Raw genomic sequence first — 25209 nt, 5'->3', positions numbered from 1 at the left:
CAAGATGGCGGCTGCTTCCAGATCGTGGAAATTTGAGTTGTCGAGTTCTAGTGAACGTTACAATGGGATTGCCACGTATGTTGACTGAACAATGTGTATCATCTGCGGGAAGTTGTTGGATGTAACGACGTACTGATTTGGGCACTTCACACTCTTCAACGTCCAATCTTGCCGTGTTGCTTGGGCATTTCTGCAACACGGGTACTTACCATTTTCTGTATTTTCAGTCAATATGGGCCGGCCCATATTGCCAGGATTTTCCCAATATTGGTTCAAACTAGGCAATATGGGCGCATATTGCCCAGTTTCAGCCAATATGGGGAACATCTTGGCGAAACGGGTCCCATATTGGACCCGTATCGCCAATGACCAGCCAATATGGGTCCAATATTGTGTGCTGCTTGGGAATGAGCTGGTGGGTAACGCCGTACTGAAAAGACCTCTAAGGTCTGATGTGTTATGAGACGTCTCAGGGTGTCCTCTCAGGCTGAGAGGTCCTCATGTCGACGGGACCTCCTCTCAGCTTGAGGTGACCTCACCAGGGACACCACGCAATCTGATGAAAGCATCAGGCTGTAATTTGGGTCCTTGGTGTCCTGACGTGACATCAACAACAACTATATATAAGATGATGGATGGGACGTGACCTCAGACCTCGACGGTATGATGCGAAACGAAAGCTTGATGTTCTGATGCTACATCAGAAATTGATGGCCTGATGCGACATTGGAACATCATGGTCTAACTTAGTCTTGTACACTGCAGCTGCCGTCGGAGCAGCAGAACCATATACGGTATGATACGGCAGCGATAGAAACAGACAAGAGCAATTCAACAACAACAACTTTATTTTGAGATGGAGAGTGGGGAGGTTCATTGCCAGAGGCGATACTCTACCCCATTGCTGGTGGGGATGTGGGGAATAAACTAATTAGCCCCTTCACAATAACGATCGAAGGCCGATGGTGTCCAGAAAGTGCATGTCACAAAACTGTTCATACATATTAACTTACTTCGACGGTACAGGTATACTCAAGGCATGCACGTTGCTATATGAAATGACATAACTGTTATTTCAAATATCTTACAGAATTTTGAATATTTAATATTTGTTTAAGGATTGCTCGCAAGAAACCACATGAAACAGCAAATAGCAACAACAAAAACTAGATTCAGCACTTACATATATTTGAAAGCGTACGTTCATCAATAAAGCGTAAACTCTTGAGACACGTATTCGCGGTGTCCGAACGACGAACAGCGACGACAAAAAAAATGTCTTGAAGAGCGGTGACCTCTCGGTGACCATGTTCCTTTATATTTCGTACACTCGCCCCCGGAGATGACACTCCCCATTCATCATGTCCAAATAACGTCGGTGTTGTTGTTTCGTTCGCTTGTGTGTGTGTGGGGGGGGGGGGGGGGTCATATTTATTTCAACAGAGAAAAAACGAGGAAAGGAAAGAAAAAAACCAAGCAGTATGTCGGCTTGCTATTACGCAGAAAAAAGAAGAAAAGAATTAGGATATCAATGATAAACTAACGAAAGGTGGAAGAAGGATGAGATAGATTAAAGACAAATCAGGCGTTGACAGTTGAGGACACGCGATGTATCGTCCAGTTTGCTGTGCTTGCGTAAAAATGCCGTTTAGCTTCGGCGAGATTGATGTTTTCACCACCAATTTGAGACAAATGGCTAGACTCCCTTGCATACCGCTCCATACGAACTTAATCTGCAAGAAATACAATTTCAAGATGTCAGCGTAAGGTAGGCATCGAAATATATAATGTCACCAAGCGAAATGGGTCGGCGAGTCGTCGAATAAACAGCGAACGGTTTATTAGACTACTTGGTAGCAAAACACAAGAGTGATAGCTCTCTGAACACAACTGAGTCCAAAGAATGAATGTTCCAGCTTGGAGAGCACAAGCATTTAAGCGTCGCGCCGAAAAGTCTAGAAACAGCACGTGCGTTTGCCAGAGAGCAGGCGATGTGTCTGGAAGCTTCTTGCTTCTTCTTCAGCATGCGCCGGGATGAGATGTACCGTTTCGTGCCTGCCCTGGGGCGCGTTCCCGGACACTGCGCGAGCTCGCGACCTCGCGTCGAGCGTCCCCGTTGCCCCAGCAACAAGAGCACCACGAGGTACGCTTCGCGAGCATGCTCAGATAACCCCGTTCCCGCACCTGCTTCGCGAGCTCGCGCCGGGAGAAGGTTGTTGTTTCCTGAGAGGAGGAATGACAACGCAAAGGTCGTCGGTGTTCGAGTCGAAAATGGCGGACCTCTGTTTCATTTTGGAAGAACAAAGTGCTGCAAAGGAAGAGCCGGTGCGCAGATTCCGCATTAGCAGCGATGCTTTCTCTACATTGTCGGATGATGAATTCGTCGCTATCAAATGAGGCTGTCCGCGAAGTATATGAAGCTTTTCGGGAGGATGTGCAACGCGGTGAGTACACTTGCGAGAATGTGAAACTTTGCATGATGAGCGGTCATTGTTTTGTAATTAAATAATGCATTTCAGCCCGGCAGTCGCATCATACGACACTGACCGTGGAACGGAGGGTTCTGTCATAGCTTCCACGAATTAGAAGTTTCACAGGCTGTGTCGGTATGTTGCCATTATATATGTGTGTGTGTGTTTGCTATGAAGAACAATTTACTCGCGCTTTGTATTCAGTGTGCATTAGTATTCAGAATCTTAGACTCATATGAATCCGATTCATACTATTATGCAGGTCATAAATTATAAATGCACCATCAACTAGGTGCAAGGTACGTTTATGTAGGTAAGTATGTGCTTCAGGTCGCTAACTCCGAGTAGTAAACGTACTTTGCTGCTAACGTATGTGCGGTTACGTATTGGTTGATCTTATTAACAAATAACTGATATTGTCTCCCACAGTATCTAATTTTGTGTCATAATTCAGGAAGCTATTGGTGGTACACAGGTTGCAGCGGAGCCTCTTTGATCAGTGGTTTGTTGATTGTAATTGCTGTTGCCATAAAGGCTGCCTCTCCATCAGTGTCTTGATGTGCACATGTATGCCGATGTGTGATGTCCAGCATGCTAGCTTTTGTATATCAACAAGAATGCCAGCACAATGAACCACACTATTCCTCCTCCTTTCAGGTCTGTGGTGCCTGAAGTCAGGTTCTGTTCATGAACACAAGGTTCCCTGGATCGTGGCACGGTGCTCCTTAATGGACAGCCTGCAATCTGCATCAAGTAGCTGCCACTATATTCGAAGATGGAGATTGACCTGTAGGTATGAGATCTTTGTGTGCTATTTATTTTTTGAGTGTGCACAACAATGCAGCTTTGCATAATAAAATTTATGTACTTCAAATACGCAAAAAGATTTCTGCGTAACTGACAGGCATAGTGTACCCAGTAATATTATGGCTGCACCAGTGCTGACATATGATTCATTTTTATTGAACACATTGCTTATATTTATTTACAATTCAATGTATAACACATTTAGTGCACAGGCAATCAGTCTTGATTTACATTTTTGGATAACTAGTTGAAGTGTAAAACTATTTACAGGTAATAACGGCTACCCGCTCCAGCCCTGGCTCATAGCACCTGTTCGTTCGCACTCAACACGTTAAGAACAAAGCTACAACACTGCACACCGCAGGACCCATGTGTGCATTGAGCACGACTTTGGGGTACTGAAGACGCGATTCCGGTGCCTACAGAGGTACCGCACACTGCACTTCGTTGCTGACTAGTGTTGCAAGATAATCAATGCGTCTGCCGTCCCCCATAACATGGCTCTGTGTACAACACTCTTGAGCCTCTGGATGATGCTGGTGAGGGTGATGAGCCAAGGGAGGAACAGGTGGAAGGCGGTGCCACCAGAGACTGAGAAGGAGAGAACAGAAGACGTTAAACCTGACCCTTTGTTCGTGAGAAACTGTGCATCACAACTGAGAAGTCAACTTATCAGACAGTGTTTCAGGCGTACAGAACAGATGACTCACCTCAGACGTTCACAGGAGAGAGCAGCTGTAAACAATATACAGTGTTACTATGCACAAACCTTGTTAATTTTTCATCCTTCCACTATAGGGGCATTGTAAAAGTGCATCTGAGCCTTGTTAATATGGATATCCCGAATTATGGAAGACGTTACAGGTGTTTAAGCATTTTTAGTGCATTGATAACTCCTTAACTTGCTGTTCCAACAATGTAGAGTAGAACAGGGTACAAACCCCACGTAGTTAATGTGTTTCCGTAATTATTATGGACAATATCTGCATGGAGGGTAGCAAGTCTCTCCCCACATTCATCACGAGAAGTAGGACAGTCCAAGTACTGTCTTGTACAAACGAAAAGCTATGGCTTTTCATTCACAGTGGTTCCTTTTGTCATAAGGATTCCGAGAGAAAAAGACTGTACCGCAACAGACTTGCCTTATCCGTAATGTCAATCCTGAAATGTTCCATTGTTTTCTGTAATTTCCTTAGCACATAATAGAGACCATTCCCTTTATAGACAATTTTTTGTCGGGGACAATGGTGTCCATATTAACTGGGCAAGAACTGCCAACAATTGTTGCTTGTCTTGTTGCTTGTCTCCTGTTGCTACACAGTTCGGGCGACTCCTCGAGCAGTGAGAACAGCAGCAGCTTTTGGGTTTCGCTCGCTCTGTAATGTGAGAAAAAGAAATAAAATAAGATGCACACCAACTGTCACTTATTGACAACCACCTTATTTCTAATTGAAAGTACACTAAAGCAGGACTGAGCTAGTTTCCCCTGCTAAGTTGGGCAAAAATTATGGCCATGTTTTGTCCATCTCAACCCTTTTTGTGCAGAGAGGTCATATGAGTGGTCAATCTTTTACTTTTGTATTTTCTTTTTATTGGATGGGCTAGACATTTTCTTCTTTTCTAAATTCGAAAGAATAGTTGTTCTAAGTCGCTGGCATGCTTTATCATTAACGGGTGCTTGTGTTCGGTTTTTCAAGTGCTTCAACAGTGAACTGCACCACAAGCTTCAGCTGAACGTCTCGAAACGTGTATTGCAAGGCCCAAAAGCGTGGAACTGGTGCGTAAGAAATGTTTTTGTTTGTTTTACCGTACATGGCTGCATGTTTCAAAACTCTCAACCACTGCTCAACTGTGCTCAACCTCCTGAGCTTTCAACTGTGCTAACATAGCATTACTTAAACCTTCCGTCTACATCAAAACATATTACAAGTTGTTTAACATCTGGCGACAGGTACGCAGAGAAACGTAATTTCACCGCTACACAGGTGAAAGTTGATGAAGCTGATACAATTCCATAGATAGCAAGCAACATGTTATGCGCGACGCCTTGCAGACAGTGTGAGCAGTCATGCAAAATATCGAAGCAAAAACCGAAATGCAGCGAGGAACTACATAAATATGGTTCACACTCAGTTTTCTTGTGTTACGATGTTGCAAGAGGTAGTACGCGACTAAGTTATAGCATACGGAATGATATCTGAAGAACTTTCATACTCACCAAACTTTTGCAGTGATGCGCGCGTCCATGTTTGACTCTCAACCGCTTTTTCAGCAGACGACGGCACGTAGTTTCTCATTGGTTGATTTGAACCAGAAATCAAACAGTTGAAAGGAATGCTGTTTGGAGTCGTACTTACAATGTAATTGTTTATGTAACCAAAATTATGTGTCCCGTTTACACATTATTTCAACTTCATTTCTGCTACTAAGTTCGTTCGCAGCAGGTCTGTAGCCGAGAGTGCCGTCACCTCGTGGCGGATCGCGCAACGATAGCGCAACGGTAGTGTTCCCGCACTTTCGTTGTCCTCCTGCGTAGCGGCAACGATGGGCGTGGTCAGCGCGAAGTCGCGAGCTCGCGCAGTGTCCGGGAACGCGCCCCAGGGGCGTTTCGCGATGATGATTCGCGATGATGAAGTTTCGCGATGATGATTCGTGGCATTGGCCCCTCCGTAGACGGGGCATCGTCTCGATGCCGTTTGTTCTCCTTTTTTTTTCATGTTGTTTCCTTCCAGCCAGTCTTCAGCGCTACCTGCTGTAGTACGGCTTGAGTCGAACGACGTGAACTATTTCAGTCCTCGGGGGTCGTCGAGAGGGAACGCTGCCCTCAGGTACCACTTCGTAATCCAGGTCTCCAATGCGTCGAAGTACTTTGTAGGGACCGAAGTACCGCTTCAGCAGCTTCTCGCTCAGGCCTCGTCGTCGAATCAGCGTCCAAACCCATACCATGTCGCCTGGACTGAAGCGTACGTCTCGTCGGCGCAAATTGTATCTTCTTTCATCGACGCGTTGTTGTTGACCAATCCGTAGTCTGGCCAGCTGGCGGGCTTCTTCTGCTCGCTGTGTGAAGTCCAGAGCGTCGTTTTCCACATCACTGGGTTCGTGGGGCAGCATCGCGTCCAGCATAGGCGATGCGTCATGGCCGTGTGCAAGGCGAAACGGTGTGAATCCCGTTGTTTCCTGGACAGCCGTGTAGGCGAACGTGACGTAAGGCAGTATTTCGTCCCATGTCGTAGTGGTGTACGTTCTTGGCCAGTTTTGGCCAGTAGTACTTTTCCCTTATAGGTGCCAGCGTCCGGCTGAATCGCAAATGACCTGATGACGGTTCGTCGTGGCAGGATTCAAGAATCTCGATGCGCATGTCCCCACGCACATCGAGAAGCCACGTAGCGCCTTGTGGTGCGTGGTTTTCTTTGTAGAGGACACCATTACGTAGGGAAAAACTTGGGAGTGATCTTCTGAGAGGTGGGAGGAACATTGTCGGCGCGGCCCTGCAGATAGTCGATGAGTGTCTTCAATTCGGGGTCGTTATACTGCTTGGTAGACATGGTAGTCGCGCTCATTAGACCGAGGAAGGCGTCGTCGTCCTCGAGGCTGTTGTCCTGTCGCTGGAGTGGTGCTCGGGACAGGCAGTCGGCGTCGTTGTGTTTTCTTCCTGACTTGTAAGTGACGGTTACGTCATACTCCTGTAATCGGAGGCTCCATCTCGCTAGGCGACCTGAGGGGTCCCTTAAACCAGCCAGCCAGCACAGAGAATGGTGGTCTGTTACCACCTTGAACGGCCGTCCGTACAGGTAGGGACGCAACTTTGTGATGGCCCATATGAGTGCAAGGCACTCTTTTTCGGTCGTCGAATAGTTCTTCTCTGCCTTGGTTAGCGTTCTGCTTGCGTAAGCGATGACACGTTCGACGCCGTCGTGAAGTTGAACGAGCACGGCTCCTAGACCATCGTTGCTTGCGTCGGTGTGTATTTCTGTTTCGGCGTTTGAATCGAAGTGGGCAAGCACGGGTGTGGTCTGTAGTCGCGTCTTCAATTCATTAAACGCCTGTTGCTGGGCTTCACTCCAGATAAACGTGGATCCGTCCTTCGTGAGGGCATTCAGGGGTGACGCAATTCTTGAAAAGTTCGGAATGAACCGTCGGTAGTAGGCGCAAAGGCCAAGAAAGCTTCGAACGTCTTTTACGTTAGAAGGAACAGGGTAATTTGCGATGGCCGCCATCTTCTCGGGGTCGGGGCGTACGCCGTCGCTGCTCACGAGATGGCCGAGAAATCTGAGTTCCTCGTAGCCGAATCGACACTTCTGAGGCTTCAACGTCAGCCCTGCAGTTCTGATAGCCTCGAGAACTTGCTTTAGCCGTTCAACATGTTCTTGGAATGTTCTTGCGAAGACGACAACATCGTCGAGGTACACCAGGCAGGTTTGCCACTTCAACCCGGCGAGAACTGTATCCATAACACGCTGGAACGTCACTGGTGCTGTGCAAAGGCCGAAAGGCATAACCTTGAATTCGTAAAGTCCATCCGGAGTGACGAAGGCAGTCTTCTCACGGTCCCGTTCGTCGACTTCAATTTGCCAGTACCCCGTCTTGAGGTCCATGGAAGAGAAAAATTTTGCGTTTTGAAGGCGATCGAGCGTGTCGTCGATGCGCAGTAACGGGTAGACGTCCTTCTTCGTTATCTCATTGAGTTTCCGGTAGTCGACGCAGAACCTGAGTGTTCCGTCCTTCTTCTTCGCTAGTACCACCGGCGATGCCCATGGACTGGTCGACGGCTGGATAATGTCATCTCTTAGCATCTCTTCTACTTACGTTCGGATCGTTTCTCGCTCTTTGCAGGAGACCCGGTACGGCATGCGGTGAATTGGACGGGCCTTTTCGTCGTCGATGATGCGGTGCTTCGCAATGGGCGTTTGTCTTACTTTCGACGATGCAGCGAAGCAGTCACTGAAGTCGTTGAGCATCTGGAGAAGGGTTTGCTTTTGAGTTGTATTGAGTCGAGGGTTTACGTCGAAATGTTCGGCCTCGTGTTCCGTGGTGACCGCGATGCGAGCAGTGTCCATCAGGCAAACATCCGTGGTGGAGTATTGGTCTACGATGACGGCTGTCTTCGTGCCGTTCGCCAGGTGTTGTGGCTCCGGGCGAAAATTTGTGACCAGGAGTTCGAATATTCCGTTTCTTACGGGCACAATTCCTCTTGCTATCCCAATTCCTCGTTCGAGGAGAAGTTGCGTGTTGCCTTCAGCCAACAAACAGCCAGTCGGTGCTCTCTCGCACGTAGCGGTCACAAGGACTGACGACAAGGGAGGCAGTTTGACGTGCTGAGTCGTCACGGCGGTTACCTCCGTGTTTGCGCGTTTCTCCGGGGTTATTCGTGCCCACCACTTGTCTTCTGCTGTTTCCGGCGTTTTAAAAGAGATAACTCCATTTGTGAAGTCGATGATTGCTTCGTTTTCGACTAGAAAGTACATTCCGAGTATTACATCCCGTGGGCAGTTCGGCAAGACGGCAAAGCTGACGACGTACTGGATGTCACGGACTTGTATGACTGCCGTGCATCGGCCAGTCGGTGTTACGACGTGCCCACCAGCAGTGCCGATGTTAGGCTCATCCCACTGCGTTTGCACCTTGCGAAGCTTCTTAGCCAACCTACCACTTATTACAGAGTCGTCGGCTCCGGTATCGATTAACGCAATCATCTCATGGCCGTCGATGAGTATTTTCAGGTTATTGGTAATTTTTCGACCGTCGTGTTGGTGCTGCGTTGCTGTTCGTCGAGTTGGAGGAATTGTAACTTGTCGTCGGTCCGCAGCTTCACCTCCCGGAGCTGCAGTCTTCAGTTTTCCCGGTTAGGGCTGCGCCACACAGGTCGTCTTGCCGGTGACGGTGAACGTGCTCTTCCTGGCGACCTGCTGCGGTGGGGGACGCTCGGGGACAGGTCGCGTCGCGAGCCAGCAGAAGCATTCTGCTGCCGTAGATAGTCTTCAATTGCGGCGGGGCGACTACCGCGCTGGGGGCGGGGGGCGTCTGGTGAAAAACCGGGAAGGCCAAGTCGTCGGTAGGGACATCGGAGATAGACGTGGTTGGCCTCTCCGCAGTGGTAGCAGAGCGGTCTGAAGTCGGGAGTCCGCCAAACGTCCGTTTTGCGAAACGGCTGAGAGTGTGGCGGGACGCTCGGAGTAGGTTGGACAGGCCGAGGAGGCGTCCAACGGTTTCCGTAGTACGACGGACGAGTAGACACCTGTCTCACAGCGGCGGCGTAGGTTGGTCTCGGTACTTCGGCGTCGGGGTTGGCGGTTGACGATGTCTGGATTGCCTGCTGAACCTCGTCCTTGATGATCGCACCGATCGAAGACAAAGGGTCTTGAGCCTTCTCAGGACAGAGGAGAGCTCGTACTTCGCGTACCACCTCTCGAATCAGCTGTCTGAGCGATCCGACGTCGAGGCCAGCGGTCGTGGAGAAAGCCTCATAGCCCTGGTGTCGTTCGTTGACGGTAGCGCGAGAGAGCAGGGTCCTCTCAATGCGGACGGCTTCGTCCAGAAAAGCGTCGGTCGTTGCGGGTGGATCCCGGGACAGGGCGCGAAAAATGTCTTCTTTTACGCCCCTCATGAGTCGCTGAACCTTCTTCTCCTTGGATGCTTTGGGGTCAGCTCGCCGGAAGAGCCGCAACACATCTTCGACGAAGCCTGTAACGCTTTCGTTTGGCAGCTGGATCCGTCTCTGGAGCAGATGTTCAACGCGTTCAGCTCGTTGTTGAAAAGCGAACGCCTCGCGGAGTTTGCTTTTGAAGACGTCCCAGGACGTGAGCGAAGTCTCCCGGTTCTCGAACCATGTCTTCGCGGTGCCTTCCAGGGAGAAATAGACGTTGACGAGCTTCTGGTCGTCACTCCAGTTGCTGAACTTGGCGATCCGCTCATAGTGGTCGACCCAATCGTCCACGTCGTCGTAATACTCCCCGCTGAATGTCTTCGGCGACCGTGCAGGGGCTATTGCGTGGCAACAGGTTGCGCCACTTGGGTACTGGTTTCCGCAGTCATCTTCTTCTTGCGTTTAGGGGGTTCTAATGAACCGAATTCTGCAGGCAGACCAAGCTGTCGTCTGCTTTGTCGCAGTTGGTCTTCCAGGCCGTTGGACAAGGAATGCCCTGCACCTCCACCAGAAATGTCACGAAGCGAAATGGGTCGGCGAGTCGTCGTATAAACAGCGAACGGTTTATTAGACTACTTGGTAGCAAAACACAAGAGTGATAGCTCTCTGAACACAACTGAGTCCAAAGAATGAATGCTCCAGCTTGGAGCGCACAAGCATTTAAGCGTCGCGCCGAAAAGTCTAGAAACAGCACGTGCGTTTGCCAGAGAGCAGGCGATGTGTCTGGAAGCTTCTTGCTTCTTCTTCAGCATGCGCCGGGATGAGATGTACCGTTTCGTGCCTGCCCTGGAAGTTTCGCGATGATGATTCGTGGCAATAACATACCGTTTGGCACAAAGCGCGGTTGGTGACGGTCCCACTGCATTTCATTTTGCTATCCCAGGCAAAAATCTGGAGTGGGACCACTTCAAAGTGGTTTATTGGACAGGTCCCACTTGTGACCAGCTGAAAGTGGAACCAGTTTCACGATGGTCCCACTTGAAGTGGAACCAGTAGAATTGATCCAGTGGTCCCGTCTGCTAAGTGGTCCGGGATCCGACCACTTAGCAGCTGGGACCACTGAATGCATGACCGAAAATAATGCGTAGAAATGTACATATTCGTCAAGTAAATACCATTTATTCTGCTAAAAGCATACACTGAGCAGAAAGAAATAATCAATACATCTCTACTTGTACGTACTACGTAGTATAATTCTGATCACTCATGGACCACAGGGAGCTTTCGTTCGTTGGCCACCTCACATCTTGTATTTTTTGGAGAAGATGACACAGGACACTCCTGTTTTCCATGCACGTCGTGACATTCACCCCCTTCCTCTTCACCGTACGTTCGGAATCTTCTTATCCTGTTTCTCTTCAAGTTCTTCCTAAGTTTCTAAAATGAAACATCTAATAAATAGGCATCAAAACATCACGGTCATCGCTCATACCTGCAAACATTCGCGACGTGCAGTCCGATTGGCGTTTCACAGTGCGTTTTTGCCCCTACGCCGTTTACGTCTTCTTAGCGTCAAAACTCTTCCGGGAAATCGACAATGAGATGCATAGGAACCATTGTCATCGCATTGTCTTAGAAAGTGCACTAAAACACACGCAAATACTGCACAGGAGATATACCATCCTAGAAACGGCAACTGAAGACAAAACGAACTTGCTACGACGCGTCCAAGTTCCAACTGCCACCATCTGCCGGAAGCTGCCGTTTACGCAATGGTCCAGAAAAAATGGCGGGCGCCCAAACCACGTGATCCCCAGGAGCCACTCACAGCGTCTCCAAGGTGCAGCGCGGGAAAAAAAGCTGGGGCCCAGTGCGCATGCGCAGACCGACCTCCTTTCCAAACCTCCTTCCCCTTCTCTCCTCGGGTTTTTCGTGCCTCCTCTCGTCCCCCCTACCCCCCAGCCTCGTCCGTTTGTCTTCGGCGCTTGCTGTCTTGCTGTAGAGCAACGATCATGCTGTCCCAAAGCAGACAATCAAAAAGCGATGGTGTATGACAAATCAAGTTTATTTGTCCTCGGGAACTGCTTCGAAAAAGCTACAGTACATATCTTTTTACGTCTTGTAACAGGCTTCACTGGAGCTTTAGGTGCTTCGACATCGAAGGGCAGTTCAGAAGTCAATGCTGAGCTATGTGCGTCGTTGTTGCCCATGGCTGCGGGAGAACTAAAACAAAACAAAAAAATCTATTGATTATCCGTAACTCTGCACGAAAATCACTGCTATGATAGGCAATCGATCTTGATTTTGTATTTGAACACCAATGCGCACTTGTCGCAAATGTTCGTAGATCACAGTTAATGAACGGCTGCGACGTGCATGAGGGGCAACTAGCATAACCACACATAATTTGATTAGCGGCATATCAGAAACGTACAAGTTACGGCAATGCACTGCACAATGAAACGCAGCTAACGTACCGGTCGCAAAAAGTAATCAAACTTGTCTTACCGTTCACCTGCGGTACGTCGGAGAGAGTGCAGACTTCCTCTTTGACGATTTCTGCGTCCTTTGGAGGTGCAGGGATTCCCTGTCATGTTCGTTTTCCCACTGTTGTGATGATCACGTGGATGTGCCATTCCGTTCTCACATTAGCAGTTCACCACAATCAAAATCTAAAGCATTCAAAACCCTCAAACTACCCGCTTGCGTCTGCGTGCACAACGGTTGCAATCCGAGAGAACATGCGTGGCCGGACAGACGTGATCTGTGATCTCTACTCCGTCGTTTTTCTTTCTCCTCCGTTCGACCGATGGTGGTGGTGGTGGTGGTGATAGGGCTTGCCGTTGTCGGCCTCACGTATGTGGGCAACGTCACGACTGACGCCCTGGGGGAATGTGCGTCCTGGGCCGACTTCTAAGGGAACTGTGCCGACATATGTCTGACCTCCGCCAGCCTTCTCTGGCGCCAGTCTGGCGTTCGACCGACCGTTTGGATACTCGCGCCTCAATCAAATGACTCTCGCCCAATGAGCGCGAAGGAAACTGACGCCAGTTCTTGGAGACCAATGAGCATCCAAATATTTATACATATAATGCGGAGCAAATCAGAGATCTTCCGAGCGCGTTCGCCGGTGGCGACAGTATTTTGGAGGCGGTGCGTTTTGCTTTAGAGCCGGCGGCTGGTTCGACTGCTTCCGTTGAGCGGTTCGCGCGTTCGGATGCTCGCTCCTCAGTCAAATGACTCTCGTCCAATCAGTGCGAAGGAAACAGACGCCAGTTTTTTAGACCAATGAGCATCCAAATATTTATACATATATTGCGCAGCCAATCAGAGATCTTCCGAGTACACGCGCCGGTGGCGACAAAATTTTGGAGGCGGTGCGTTTCGCTTTAGAGCCGGTGGCTGCCTGCCGCCCTGCTAATCTCACCCTCTCGCCCTCTCCTCTCCCTCTCCACTTTCACCGTTTGAAGTTTGAATGCCGTGGCGTCTTCACATTGCATAAGCCTCTGCAATTATCTTTTCTACTTTTTCGTTTTCTTTCTTCTAATTATTTAGCTTAATTTTTGTTGCTGTTGAGATGTATTTTTTTTACATTTCTCTAGTACTTAATACCTTGTGATGATATTCACCTTCAGATGAGAATATCTGCACGAATTGGAGTTACAGGGATACAGCATATATTTGGTCGCAGACGCGCGCACCTGGATAAACAGCAATAAAAAGAGATCATACATGTGCTAAAATTGATCAGAGTAATAGATCAAACAAAACCGGAAGTATATATGCAAAGTGTGGACAAGATGAAATCTCAAAGGGGGATGCTTGGAAGCTGCCCAACTTGGAGTCTCAAGTGACCATTCTGGGAACAAAATGGTACTTGTGAGGCTCCAGCTGGAACTTCTGGAACCATCTGAGACCAGAGAGGTACCATTGATGTCACCAAAGTGGAATCAGCAGCCCCACTTGGGAATCCAGCTGGGACCATCCACGTTCAACTGGAACGACTCCGGGACCATCAAACGTCCAACTGGAACCAGTCCAGATTCAACTGGAACCATTCTGGGACGAGTCCAGATTTTCGCCTGGGTATCTTCCCATAAGCGCTCATAATGCGTGACTACGAGCAAGTGTAAAACGTAAAAAGAGCGGGAATGCCTGTCACCCACGAAAGCATATCTGACACATCGTCTACATACCTCAAAGACGGCTAAAATTCCGTAGGCAAAACGGGAATTATACTTGAGATCCGCGGCCCGCGTCCACACACTTCGACGTTTCAAGACAGACAATTAATCGGCTGGCGAATGCCAGAAACGTGGCGGGGAATGTGTGGTCAGCCCGTACTGAAGTGACTGCTCGATGCACAAATGGGAGGGAGAAGTGGGGAGGGTGAAAGAGGGAGGGGGAGAGATGATGATGGCACAGGAGAGGGAGGGGTGTGCTAAACCTCTTGCTCTGGAATTTGCACCGCAGAACACATGCAAGCATCCCTCAGTAGTCTTCATCGGGATGCTCTTTGTACTAAGGTAACCTCCAGGATTATTGGCGAAGTACCCCACGCCGGAAGCGCCACCACTTATGTGCGGTGCGATGTTGTAGGGACTGCAGAAACAATAACTTCAAGGAGGAGCGGCACTACGAATTTACCACGGCACCTGTACCGTGGAGAATATGAATAGAATATTATATAGAATAGAATAGAATATTCACAGACATTTGAAATATTGCGAACTATTTTGCAACATGAATGAGGTAGCATGTCCAGCAGCGCGGAAAACATGTAAGCAATCGCTCTGGGAGGTGTTGCACGACTCATCAAAGCTGTCTGAGAAGTCATCTCATACCCCTCAAGGCTGCCTGAAGGGTTCTGACACAGAGCACGTAAATCGGGTGCGAGATACAGCCCCGTGAGCAACATAAAAGTTTAGACTCAGCCAATCAAACAGATGGCGGGTAGCCGGCTGATAGATGAACGAGGACTCGTGATTTGAACAACGAACAAGTCAAAATCTACTATTAGTACACTTGGTCAGATACACACACGTTCTTCCAAAATCACAACAACAAACATAAGAATGCCACACAGGCGATAATCCCAATACTTTAAAACCACAAATCTGAACTACAGCACAACTCTGCCATATCAGCTACAATAAATTACAGTGCATAAAACAGTCAACACTTTTCAAACCAACCCAGCTGTGGTGGTTACGGAGATCTCTGTCGCAGTCCAATGTACTTCTTTTTCAGTGGAGGTCCTTCCTGTCTTCCATCATGGATATGCAAAACACGGTTGGCTTTCCTCACACAGTGACTCACACACTTGGTTGCATAACTTGACTCCACTTACATTCTTTGTCCTCCTTCGTCGATCCTCGAACTTCCGTTACACCACCGTCCACCCATTCAATGTACCGACTTGCGCACCTCGGAATCTCCCCAGTGGAGAACCACCGCCACGACTTTCACTACAGCTTTCACTTTCGTTGACCACCAGACGAGTGACCTTATTCCCTGCATTCCCTTCTTTTAACACCTCGGGACACGGTGCTTTCTACAATGCCCGCAAGACGTGGCCCACTTTCCCTAGTCACAAATAGGTTGCTTCCTGCATCACATTCTGGGAGTGGAAAGTTACCACTCTTTTACAATCCTGCAAATACTTGCGTTCCCACGGTGGAACGGCTACTCTTGCCACCAAAATGGACACATCTTTTCCGCGTGGTTCGCCGCAAGGCTTACACATTAAACATCGAGAAAAATATATGGTAAATTCGGCTGTTTAAAACACAAATATTTTTGTACTGTGACAGGTTCTACAACACATTTAAGATGTTCTCTAAAGGTCTTTCAGACCCCTCTGGGCTGCCTGAAGGGTCCTACAGCCCCTCTCAGATTTTCTCGCAGACATGTCAGTGCTGCCTGAAGCGTCCTATAACACCTCTCGAATTTTCTCTAAAAGTTGTCGCAGACCCTTCAGAGGTCCTAAAAGGTCCTACCACTCTTTCAAGTTTTCATGAAAGGTCCTCTCAGGCCACTTAAGGGGGGGGGGGGGAATTTATTGACAGAAAAAAAGAAAAAGAAGAAAACAAAGAGGAAAGGTCAGCCATGCAGCATGCCGGCTTGCTGTTGCCTAAAAAAGAAAAAAGAAAAGGCAAACAAATAAATAAAAAAGAAAAAAACAAAAGACACTCGGCTCACAGGGAGACCAGGAGGCCCGTATCACGCAGAATGCGGAGCACCGCTTTTGTTACACTCCACTGGCTAGCTCGCTGCACGGGGCCAAGGAGTGTTGCTAGAGAAACGTCTGTCCGTCTGTCGGTGTGAGAGGTGTTGCCAGAGCACGGCCCGTTGATGGTGGTGACGCTGACAGTGGAGGAGCTGATGGGAGATATCGTCTTCTACGGTGCAGCAGGGGCAAGTGGGAGATGGAACGCGGCCCATTTTGAACAGAAGTGAACGGGTGAGGGCAACGTTCAGCCGAAGACGAGTAGAAGGGACTCCACCTCGCGAGTACAGCGGCAGTCGATGACAAACTCCAGTGGCCACTTAGGAAATCTTGAGTGGTCTCAAAGGCAGATTGTTCTCCGGGATTTGGGCGCTTGTCTCCCTGGCTGCAATATCGGCACTGGCACGCGAAAAGGGCCGATATTACAGACAGAGAGTCTGACAGAGTAATGACCTTCCCAAAGGCAGACGGGACTTTCCTGTCGGCTAGTGCCATTGTCAATGTCATCATTGATGCCGCTTCCTCATCATATCTGATACATGGTCATCGTTGCTGCTGACGTGCATGGAATGGCCACAGCATGGCCCTACCAGACCAGCAGAGTGTGCTCAAATTTCAGATACCTCGCGGTGGTGGGCGGGTGTCTTCCCAGTGGAACATGTCATGTCGCAGGGCCGCACAGTAAAGCCAACCAAAAAGGTTGGTCTTTTGTCCTTGCCCCCGTGGCGATGAAACTCCCTAATCATGAGTAATAAACTAGTTGTTTTTCTTGTCAGATTCATCTTTTTTATTGTATTATCTTTACCTTTTACCCATACATACAAGGGTCGTTCAAGGCTGACTCAGACTTTTATTTCTTTAAGTACATGGGCGATTTCAGGATGTACCAAACTACGTCAGCTTTTCAAAGTATTCACCGTGCGCATCTACGAGAGTCGTTCTGAAAGTAGTGCCTTTCGTGTCATAATATCTGTATTAAAAGCACGAGACATGTGGAACATCATTTATTTCATAGAGTAACTCTTCCTCTACAAGCTGTTCCTACTCAAGAAAGTCTCCATTAGAGGCGATGCATTTGCGCCACCTCTCAACCCACTCAAACCAAGCCACGTTGGAAAAAGTCTTTGGGACACTCCTTCACTCATGTTCGGATTGCCGCGCCTCCTCTACACCCGAGAACCAAGTAAATCAAGCAAAATCACACCCTAGTCATCCCACTAGGCATGCGGCATAACATTGTGCACGGAACGTTGGCTTTTGAGGTCTAGGGGAGGTGGGATGTCGCCACTCCATTGACTGATTCTTCGTCTCAGGATCATAAAGGAAATCCCAGGTCTCATCACCAGTGAAGACATTAGTGCAGACAAGGTAGCCGGCGATTCCCCCAAAACTTCTTTGCGCAACGGGTACACATCAGCTATCACATGTGAACAATGGCACGTCAGGAGTACATAAGCATGCTCTTCCAATGCGTATAAGTGTTGGCATGGAACACCTGAAAATCACACCAGACTATACGTGAGCCTACGAGTCTTTCTATGATATCCATAGATTTCACAGTGCGAAGATAGTCGGTTGTGGTCTGTCCTCCTATCCACCAGAACACCCGCTTTGCAACAACGAGCACGCGAACCAGCTCAGCAAACCACAGATATCCCAGCGATATCCCAGTAACATCCCGGCGTGGATGTTCGGATATCCCAGGGATTTGCCCAGAGAGCCCGTAGAAGTCCTTTGTACATCCATAGGACTAGCAAAAGACCCGCTTTTGTACGTTTCAAGAACGTCCTATAAATATCGCGACGGGATATTCGAACGTTCAGAGGTTATTCCCGTTTGCATGCTTCTTGCCGTTTGGAATATTTATAGTGGTTTATGCTGACATTCACCCAAAATGAAACAAGAATATGCTGTAACATATTTTTTATTGTACCACACACATAATTTTTTGCAGTGCATCGTATAACATTTTGTAACATAGTTACGGGTGCTGAAAATCAAAATCCTGTCACGCTCAGCTTCTCACTGTCCGCTCGGAACGAGAATTGCCCTGTTCCCGATTCACTTCCCGTTCCCGTCTACTTTTGTTGCAATAAAGCGTAACTATAACAGAACTAATAACACACTTCACGTAAGATTTTGAAAATATGGAAGCAGGATTGCGGGGACGTTCGTTAGGCCTAAAGTTTCGGATTACAATTCATCTGCATAGCTCACACACAATTCCTAGTTTGTATTACACACAACTGTGGAGAGGAACATTTACATTGTTTGCTGCAGGATTCACTCTTGTTTGGCACAAACGGAAATGGATTCTTCGAGAAGCACAACCACGAGCACCAATATATGCACATCGTACATCCCGCTCCAAAGCGGTAGAGTGGATTGTGGTGGCGGTAGCTTGCGCCCCCTTGCCTAATAAAGCGTTAAGTAAGCGGTGGAAACTGATAACTTTTTGTGTACTCGTATGTAATAAACCTACCAACACATTATGCGATCACGTAATCGATGCATATGGCACTATCGACGTCTTCAAGCAAACCCGAATGAACCGAAGGTTTTAGTGGTTAAGTGCAAATGGGACTTTCACGAACGAAGAATGGACTACGGAGGCCATCTTCAGTCATGTTGTGTACAAAACGATCAGAATGTTGGTCTGTAAAAAATATCAGGAATATATCGGCGATTCTCAGAAGAGTGTGTGATGCCACATTCCCTTTCTCGACCAAGTCCAGAAATGTCTATCACCACTGCTGCACATGTACTCACGCATAACACTAGGATCAAGGAAGAAATTCACCGTACGTAACAATTCTTACTCATGATTAAAACAGTCCGGGATGTCCCAGGGCCGTTCATAGGATGTTGAAATTTTGGAACGTCTGCAACGTATTTGGGATCATGTCATGGATGTCCACTGGACGTGCGGACAACATTGCGATATTCGAGACGTTCGCGACCTATTCTGGACATCCATGGGATATTAGTGGTTTGCTGGGCCCAGTAAACCATTTACATCCAGGCAATATCTATGTGATATCTAATTCCGGATATTTGGATATCTGCTGGAGCTTCGTGAGGATCCAACTTACGTCTACAGGACGTCCGTGAGATATACATTTTAACCCTCCTTTGTCATCCCAGATATGTCCCCGCAAGGTATTTTAGTGGATATATGGACACAAATTGGACGTCACAAATACTTCTGACTTAAAATTTAATATTAACTTGCGCTAGTCTAATACATATCTGAGATGACGACGCCTCGCTGATATAAACGGAAAGTAGATATTTATTACCAACAATATTACATTAGTTAATTATCACATGTTTGTCATTATGTGCGTGTTTGGTGAAATAAACGCCTCGAACATCGAAAAAAAATCCAGGAACTCTAGTGTGCCCGCCAGCGTTTGGCCACACTCCGACACACGGTCCACTAAGGTCCACCTTTTCGTCCCCTCCACCGCGTACGCATTTTTGAAGGGAGACCAGAGCACAACAGTCTTTGTTGACAAAATGGCCAGAGCATATACTGAAATACAAGTTGCTGGGGCACATTCGTTGAGTTTATTGGGCGTGATACATTTGTAACGGTGAGGAGGTGCTTCTTTCAAATTAATCCGTGTCTCTGCTGAGTCAAGGCATAATCAATAACGTGTCTCACATTCATTCCTGTCAAATACTGTGTTTTTAATTCAACCTATTGTCTATAATGCGATTAGCTGTTTAGTGGAGCTGTAAAACTGATCGAATTCCACTGTTGCTTGACGAGCGTTACGCATAGATAAACACTTTCACGGCTAGCAGCACGCGAACGATAAAAATATATAACGATTTTCGTTGTTCCCCCATATCCAGTTAGCGTTTACAGAAGTTTCTGCTTGCTTTCAGCACAACAAAAATGTGGCTGTCCGAACAAGATGTCATAAACTTCACATTTATCCGTATATCTCCAGGCGACGTCCCTGTGACGTTCAACCAGTGCCCAAAATCTCGTGTACTGGATCTTATATGGATATCCCAGGGATCTCCAGGCTGCTTCCTCCAGTCAAATATCCAAAATGCGATATCCTGCAGATGTACCTAAGACATATGTTATTTACTGGATAAAACCGAAACGCGAATGTCGTTCTGAGACATCCAGTAGATATCGCATGGTTGTCCGGATATTCAGGACGTTCGCGATCTTATGGGGATGTCCTATGGGTATGAATGGTTTACTGGGTGTACACTCCTTCCCTTACAGAAGCTGCGAATACTCTAAGCCTTCCTGGTGTTTTGACGCGTATCGCATTGCGATAGTACTCCTTCTTTGTGCAGCATCGGAAAACCCGGATGAGAGCCCGAGAACGTCGTCATGGATCGAGTGACCGTGGAACAAAGAGCAAATCATTTGTGCATGCGCATATAATCGCGAATACAAATAAAAACGTCTAGTCGAGATATGCTCTCTCTCTCAGACAGGGGAAGCACGGGTCATCGTGGCAGTGTGGTAGCGGAATGGGTGTATGAAAAGAATGACCATTCCGTCATTGTGCTGGTGCCGTGATCTGCGCAATGACGACGCTGCGATGAAGATTCTCCGTACCTTTTCTGGCACGCCTGATCTTCTCCTAATGTTCCGTTCGTGAGATCAGGCAAGTCAGGGAGGGTGTAGGCATCTATCGACCAACTGAAGAGACGTCTTTGTATGTTTTCATGAAAAAACACAGAGTCTCGGCAAAGTTATTCCGACTGTTTAATGCGTTGCATTTCGATAACCAAACAGTGTTTCAATAAATCAACTTAACGAAGTTCGACTGATTGCAAATGTTGCTGTTTCCACAGCGCGTACTTAATATGAGCAATGGCCCGAGCGAGAAGGTCCAAGATGTCTGCAGAGGCGTCTTTGAATTCCGTGTTGGACGAGCTCACAAATTCGCTCATCTGTCCCAGGGGTCCATCCGGAACCGTGATGGAAACATTCTTGTAATGGGCATTGACCCGACGCACCATCTCCTGCAGTGGCCCCGGAGACATCTCTCCTATATTGCCAAAGCCCAACCCGTATGCGCTCTGACGTAGTGAAAAGCAGTGATGATGAGCTCATTACGGGGACCGTCCTTGTTGAAACGTTCATTCTCCACTTCTTCCCAAGAAGCGTGTATACGGGGACAACTTTGTAAAGCGTGGTAGTTAAACATTCTCACGTATTGGTCACGTGAGCGCAGTGTGCGCTGCCTTTACAGAGCGCTTTCAAATGAACACGCGCAAAGAAATGAGAGCAAAACAGAAACTGAGAAGCAACCTGTTGCCGCTAGGTGCGCGCGCGCGCAGAGAAAGGAGAGAGCGAAACCTAAACAGGGAGCACCCACGAGGAGATGACCACTCGATGCCGGCTACAGGCCTACCTACAGCGGCCCACGCATGTGTAGCACCCCTAGAGCGGCGCTTGCATCAGTCGTCCGCTGGCTCTCGTGGAGTGAGGACGTGCGGTCGGTCCGCAGCCGCTGGGCCACGTCAGTTGAGGCTTGACTGTAGACGGGAACGGACGCTCCGTCGCCGCGGGGGAAAGGTGAGTGATTTGCCGTAGCATTTTTCCCAATGTTTGTGAATTTTTTACCACACTCGTGTTAAGCCATTTCTCCGTGCTATCGCATGTTTAGCATTTGCCGTAGCAGTTAGGCCTTTTCTCCACAACACTGGACATGTTTGGCAGTGACTTCCACACACTCTAAATCCGGCACCCGATACGTACCGCATGAAAGAGGACCTGCACCTGGGCCAAGCGGTACACATCAGGTACAGCCCTCCACCAGCAGGTACAGACCACTGCGAAATTCAAGCGGTACAAGGGCTCCGAGACCCATCCGTACCGGCTAGGTACCTTTTAAGCGCACTCTGTAGCAGCTGTACCTCATGTGTACCGCGTGCTTCCGGCGCAAGAGTACAAACGCCTTCTCACGATCTCCATGCGCTGCAAAAATATTTTGTGTGATTCCGAATACCAGTCAATAAATTCCCTTATGCAGCAGTGACGTAATGAATCAGCACTATAATTCTATCAAAGAAGTGCAATAACTAGAGCCCGTGACCGTGAGCGATCGCACGTTTGGGAAGAATGCGTTTCTTGCAACCGCTGGCAAATCAGTTTGTTTTGAAACGTCGGGGAGTGAGGACGAGTCTGCTCGGTCCAGGGATGGGCAGTATTTAAATACATTGTAATTAAAATACTATTTAAAATATAAATACATGTATTTATATCTTGTATTTAAATACAGACTCGAAAAATTTATTTATAATTATATTTAAACACCAATTTTGAGGTATTTATTCTTGTAAATACTTTATAAATACTCCAAAATACAGTATATACCGACTCATATCTTAAAGTTGTCCTGCATTTGACCTTTCGGGAAGAAGGGAGAGTTTGGGGCGCAGTTATCCCGTGTTTGCTTTAGCATGCGCATGGAGCAAATGATTTTAGATGGCAAGTTTTTCACTGTTGTTGCGGACAACGGTTGCGACTACCCTATTACCTTATTGTACGAAGCCTCTTCGTCAAGTTTAATACAAGCATTTGTTCATCGGCACCTTTGCAGATGCTGTTCTCCTTTGCGAATCTGATTGTACGGCCGAACAGAAGATGCCTAACTGATGCAGTCTTAGAGAAGCTTCTAATATTAAAATCGTCATGATAATCTAACAAATAAATGCTATTGTCCCATGCTGATTTCTTGTTATGATCATCGTTATTTCTGTAATTCCATATGACATTTTCCTCACAGTATTTATGGTGGTAGTTACGGTATTTAAATACTGTATTTATATTTTGTGTTTAAATACTCATGTTGAAACGTATTTACGAAGAGTATTTAAATACCCCTTTCAACAAAGTATTTTGTATTTATATTTAAATACTCAAACAATGTATTTATGCCCATCCCTATGGCTCGGTCTTTGAAGAAACTCGTTTGACGCTTTCAAGATTGGAGTCATTTAAGGTGCGTACTATATCTATGATGTAATTATTCGTCCGCACGACGCATTTTCGTTCATCTTCGCTCTGATTCACAGTGGTCCTGATCACCGGCAGGCTGGACACAACGACTGAGGGACGGAGACAACGAACTTTGCGCTCCATGCACGAACGTTGATGCGTCGATCAGAGGAGCCTAGATTGGACTTTATACCTGGATTACACAGGCAAGTAGGTATGTTTTCCAGGCAAGCTATTTCGATTGTTGGATTTTTTACACTTTATTTTCTCCCAGGTTACGTCCAGGCGTTCATCCGTACACGTTGTGCCCCGTGTGTTCCGCGTTTGTGCATCATGACAATGCACGCTCGCGATGGACAAGCATCACCCCTGAAAGGGATGTAATTTTCGAATAAAGGTATTTGTTTATGGTATTTATCGTACAGCGTAGCTTCCTGGGGCTGTTAATCTATCGTAGAGGAGGGGAACCACCCCGACGTGTAGGCCTAAATCGCTGCACGCTATCCGTTGCATGTACCGCATGTGAGGGCACGTGTACCTCTTAAATTGAAGAGGTACATTTTTAAAAAAATGTACCTCTTGGCCAAGCAGTACTTAACCGTTACGTATGTGTTACCTGGTTTAGAGTGCACCGTTGAGTTTCGTAGCGTTGTGAGTCTTAAGCCTTTTCGGGGTGTTGTCGCATGTTTAACAGTGTGCGCCTAGCATTTTGTGGTTGTCATCTTGTGTTAACTGCTGTGCGGTTAGGCCTAATCGATCCCCTTAAGCCTTTTCTCTGTGCTCTCGGATGTTTAGCATTTGCCATAGCGGATAGGCCTTTTCCCCAGTGTTTTGTACGCGCTTGTTTCGACTTGTTTAGCAGTGGCTTTCTTGTTGCAATTTTACCCGCCGCTAGTACTTTGTTGTTCTCTGTCTTTCTCGCATAGGTCTATGGTGGTGGCCTCTGGTGTGATGTGGTGGTAATTTGTGGTGATTTTGGTAATTTGTGATCTTGTAATCTAATTAATTTCTGGTAATTTGTGATCTTGCGATCTTGGTAATCTGGTGTGATGCCTTGCAATTAGGTGGCCACCTGTCGTCGACCTCTGCAACTACCGGCCGTCAACAAGCAACATGGCGGCCGCTGGTCACTCCGGAGCGATTTCTGCGACGCGGCATAGCTTATTTTAGAATAAATCGTTTCTCTCCACTCCATTTCTATCTATCTTTTTTTTTATGACCACGAGTTGCCACAACACACAGAGTGGTCTGAACATGAGTTCGATGCTCCCCAATTATAGTGTGGTGCCTACCTGGAGGATGCTGATTAGTGTGGGGGGAGGGGGTCCTAATTGGCTCTAATTGCTAATTTAATGGTTTCCAGATCAGCTGTGTGTTGTGGGCAGCTCGTGGTCAATGCTTACTACTGAGAACACCTCAATGCTGCCTGCATCAATGCCCTCGTTGAATCTTCAAAACCATGAGAGGATCGGCTGCAATCAGCAGTTTCAACTTCCTCCGTGAGGTGCAAAAGTTGGCAAACCCATCAAGATCCAACGGTCTCGTGATGGTGGAGTTCGGTCTGGACATCTTTCGTTGGGCCTTCAAGGACAAAGGAGAGCCTATGCCGAGAGGATGGACACTCTGCAATGAGTCAGATTTTAAGCGAATGTGTCTTCCACCAAATTCGTATGCAACATCAAGACAGCGTGAAGATGTCGGCGTTGAAATTCAGTTCGCCGTTCGAGTCTGGTCTACTCTTCGGGTAAAAAAATCACGAGATATTTCGGCCACAGTATTTCCTGTGGAGACTCTCCACTTGTATTGTGTAACGAGAGGAATCCGCCTCTCCCTGTTTGTAAAGAAATGACGTCATAGTGTTCGACACTTGGTACCACCATGACGACATTGGTTCGCCACTTGGTTCGCGACACTTGGTCCGCCACCATGCAGCTTGGTAGGGCTGAACTAGTTTCGAAGTTAGGGGCGAACAAGGTCGCGCATGAAAGCCATGGTCTTGAGAGGATTACGATATGGTCCCTGAAAGAGACACGACCTTTGATCCTACTTTACTTTCAATAGGAATCTGCGAACAAGTGCCGATTCGTGGAACCCAGCCCTCCTCTTCGGATTTGTTTTGGTTTCAGTCTATCTACCA

At 47.6% G+C, this 25209-nt stretch overlaps 1 long non-coding RNA gene across 1 annotated transcript; it reads left to right on the top strand.

Moving 5' to 3' along the window:
- Positions 1-2313: 2313 nt before the first annotated feature.
- On the top strand, positions 2314-3683 carry LOC135383682 (uncharacterized). Its single transcript, XR_010420001.1, has 4 exons — positions 2314-2444; positions 2520-2606; positions 3129-3264; positions 3549-3683. It is a non-coding gene; the product is annotated as an uncharacterized LOC135383682 (long non-coding RNA).
- The last annotated feature ends 21526 nt before the right edge of the window (positions 3684-25209 follow it).

The sequence above is a fragment of the Ornithodoros turicata genome, chromosome 2, assembly GCF_037126465.1.
Source record: "Ornithodoros turicata isolate Travis chromosome 2, ASM3712646v1, whole genome shotgun sequence".
Classification (NCBI taxonomy): domain Eukaryota; kingdom Metazoa; phylum Arthropoda; class Arachnida; order Ixodida; family Argasidae; genus Ornithodoros; species Ornithodoros turicata.
Note: the sequence above shows the minus strand (reverse complement) of the source record. Positions and strands in the feature narration are given on the sequence as shown.